The following is a 4229-nucleotide window of genomic DNA, read 5'->3' as shown; positions in this document are numbered from 1 at the left end:
CACAAATCCCGTCACAATTGCTAAACATGATAGCAGAATTGAACAACCAAGCTAATAATAGCAGCGTGTGTATCAGTCCTGATATTCCTGTTCAATTGCTAAACATGATCCAAAATCTAAATACGCAGCCTCTGGTTGACCCGTTGACCGTTAAGCCTGTTGATTCAACGCCGGCTGCTACTGATGATATTCCACCGGCATTTCAGCCTAACAACTGCTCTGTTATAATTGATCACGAAATAGATGTTACTGATGACAGCACACCAGCATTTCAACACATGCCCCACCAATCTAACGGCGGTTCTGTAATAATAACTGATCAGCGCGGCGGTTCTATTGTAGTCAATAGACCGCATTTCAATAATGTCGAGGTAAGGCGACAGTTAAATATACCATCGCAAGCGAACATCAATGATTTTGCAACCTTTTAACTCCAGATTGAAAAGAAAATAGATGATGTTTTGCAAGAGGTGGTTAGCTGAGCACAACCAGGTGATGTGATTCAAGCTGAGTTAGTGAGTGGTAATGAAAGAGCTCACATCTACCAGCAAACAAGGGACATAAATTCTATCAGAGATAGTGTATCAGACATGCTTGAGCGTTTAGCCCAATCAAATGCAGAGCTTCTGGCTGATGAGAGCTTAGAGCTTATTGTACAAATAGTCACTCCATTGCGCGGTGGAATGCGTCGTAGGTTGCTGAACAGTACCAACAGAGAAATTTTGAGGTTTAAAAAATGACACTTACACATACCTCGTAATAAAGACAACAATCTATGCTTTGCTCTCTCACTAACCTATCTGCTAAATGACACACTAACAACAAAACAGGCCACAAGACAGGCACGGCTTTTACATGAGAGTGTGGGGTTGAATTGTCAAACACCTGTGAGTCTGGGGGATGTTCATAAATTTGAGAAAGTTCTCAGACGGAAAATAACTGTAATGTACCGAAAAGAGGACTGTCGCCCCATGACTTTTTTCAACACACATTATCCCAAAACAGACAACGACACTTTATTTGTCTTACACCTCTAGGGTCATTACTACGGCGTGAAAGCGACAGAGACATTCGTTGGTCACGCGTTCTTTTGCAGACCGACATTGCTACAAGGGGCACGAGAATTAGCAACAGCACCAGTGTGAAGTACACTGTACCGTTTGTCTCGATCCGTGTTGTAAACAACGGCGGATTAAACGTGTTATCTGCCCTGATTGTAACAAAACTTGTCGTAATGAGGAATGCTTTGCCAAACATAAAGAGTTTCGAGCGACGAATCATGTGAGCAACTGCACTTCATACAAAAAATGCTTGCAGTGTGGTCTCCAGTATTATGTGAAAGCTGATGGTACCGGTGCTAAACATCGCTGCCCTGTTAAAAAATGCACAGTGTGTGATGAGATCTTAAATCAAGATGATGCATTGCTGAACCCCTACATGTGCTACATTCAGCCCATCAAGCCTCAACCACCTTGCAAAAATGTAGTCTACTACGATTTCTTAACCTATGTAGATACAGATGGTTTACACAAATGTTTTCTCATCTGTTGTAAACAAATAGACTGGTGAAACAGTGGTTTGGCACAGATTGTGTTGACGAATTTCTCAGATTTTTTCGAAGACCACGGTTTAAACAAACTACATTTATTGCACATAATGCGAGAGGTTTTGATTCATAAATCTTGATAAGGAGAATGCTTGAATTAGGTCTCAAACTTGACATTCTGATGCAGGTTCTGTCTTTTGTCTTTTGTCGATTTAGACACAAAATCTCGATTCATAGACTTGCTTTCATTCCTAACAATACCTCTAAGTGCGATGCCTAAGGCCCTGGGGTTTGAAGACAAATCAAAGGGTTATTTCCCACACAAATTCAGCTCTTTAGAGCATCTAAACTACGTGGGGTGTCACCCTGACCCTACGTACTACGATATCGAGCGAATGTCACCCCCTCAACGAGCCAAGTTTAATGAATGGTATGCCAAAGAAGCTAGCAATGTGTTTGATTTTGCTATACAGGCGATAGCCTACTGCAAGAATGACGTTGACCTGTTAATGCAGGGGTGTGAGAAATTCAGGAGTGAGTTTTTTGAGGCCACCAGAACATACCCATTCAATGCTGTGACAACAGCCTCTGCGTGCATGAAAGTTTTTCACACTAATTTTCTAACCCTCAAACACTAGCCATTACACCTTCAGACAACTATATGCGTCAGTACAAAGCTTTTTCGCATGACTCTATTCAGTACATGCAATGGATCATGCATAGCCAAAATATTCACATTAGGCATGCATTGAACAGGGGCGAGGTTAAGATAGGTAACTACACGGTAGACGGATATTCTGAAATTGGGGGCGTAAAAATTGTGTTTGAGTATTTTGGTTGTTATCACCACGGCTGCGCAGAATGCTACGACCTCTCTAAAATATGTCCAACAACAAAACGCCCTTTTCAGGAGAGGTTTGATAACACCCAAAAGAAAATTCAGGAACTACAGCTTAAACAGGATGTGCACCTTGTAATTATGTGGGAGCACGAATGGTTGCAAATGAAAAAGTTGAACATAGAGGTGAAGGAATTCCTGAAAAAAGCCAAATTTCCGACACCGCTCAAGCCGAGGCAGGCCCTTTTTGGGGGTCGGACAAACGCATTCGTTTTAAGATACACGGCAGAACCTAACGAGCGTGTGTTGTATGTTGATGTGACGTCATTATACCCTTTCATCAATAGTACAGGAACCTAACCCATCAGTCATCCAACGATTATCCACGGTGATTTTAAAGACCCCAGGTCGTATTTCGGTTTCATCAGCACCACAGCCAACCCACCCCGTGGTTTGTATTTTCCTGTTTTACCCTTCAAAACAGCTAAAGGTAAACTCGTCTTCACACTGTCGTACATGCGCTGAGCGTAACAACCAGCAGACGGCGTGTACACATAATGATGAGCAAAGATCGTTAACAGGTGTTTGGACAAACCCTGAATTTGTTAAGGCACTTGATCTCGGCTACACGGTTGCAGATATTACCGAAGTATGGCATTACACAAGGGCGAGTGACACAATTTTCCATGATTACATGCAAACATTTCTAAAAGGTAAACAGGAATCTTCAGGTTATCCGGCTCACGTGGTCAATCAGGCTGATAAAGAAAGATACATAGAAGGGTACGCAATTCATCAGGGTATCCAACTAGACCCTTCCAAAATTGCTGTAAACCAGGGAAAAAGACAGGTTTCAAAACTCTGTCTTAACAATCTATGGGGGAAACCCGCGCAGCATGAGAACATGACAAACAAAAATTGTGACAAAATCTGAGGAATTTTTTGAACTTCTGTTTTCAGGTCTGTACGATGTGAAATTCTTCCACTTTATCAGCAAAAAGCTTTCGATTGTACAGTATTGTTTCAACATAAACAATGAGATACCCGCGTCAAAAACATCAAACGTGGCTGCAGCATGTTTCACAACAGCCTATCCACGTCTAAAAATGTACAGCTATTTAGAAATTTTACAGAGGTCCTTTACACCTATACAGACAGCCTTGTGTACACGGTGAAACCGGGCGAAAGTGTTCTCCCTCTAGGGGATTATCTGGGTGATTTGACAGATGAGCTTTCGAATGACAGCATTTTAGAATTTGTCTCAGCAGGGCCAAAAACATACGCTTACAGGACGCGGGAGACAGGTCGCACAGTCATGAAGGTGAAGGGAATCACGCAGACTCACGAAAGCGGTCAGAGCATCAATCTCGATAGCATGCTCAACTTGGTTCAAGGGTACATCGACACATCAGGTGCAACCACAGATGTGCTATACGCCCCTCAACATAACATTGTTCGCGATAAGAGAGGGTTTCATCTCAGAAACACGTCATTTTCCAAGCGGCTTCTTGTGGTATATGACAAAAGAAGGCTGTTGGGATGAGGCACCACTGAACCGTTTGGCTATTGACATTTCTCTATCCCTGCGTGCGTGTGTGGAAATGGCTTTTAACCAAAATGAATTTGACCCTGGATTAGAACTTCCTTTTTCATCTTTAGTAGCAGGTTGTGGCAAGACTTTCTTTGTAAAAAAAATATTGGAAAATCCTGAACATGTTATGAGAAAAAAAACTGATAAGATTGTCTGGGTTTATACTTCATATCAACCAATGTACGATGAACTCAAAAACCTGAATAAAGACATCATTTTTATCAAGGGACTGCCTGAATCTTTTGATGACGAGA

The sequence above is a fragment of the Syngnathus floridae genome, chromosome 19 (genome assembly GCF_059516105.1).
Source record: "Syngnathus floridae isolate MCC-2025c chromosome 19, RoL_Sflo_1.0, whole genome shotgun sequence".
Taxonomy (NCBI): Eukaryota; Metazoa; Chordata; class Actinopteri; order Syngnathiformes; family Syngnathidae; genus Syngnathus; species Syngnathus floridae.
The sequence above is the reverse complement of the archived record's forward strand: the minus strand, read 5'-3'. Positions refer to the sequence as shown.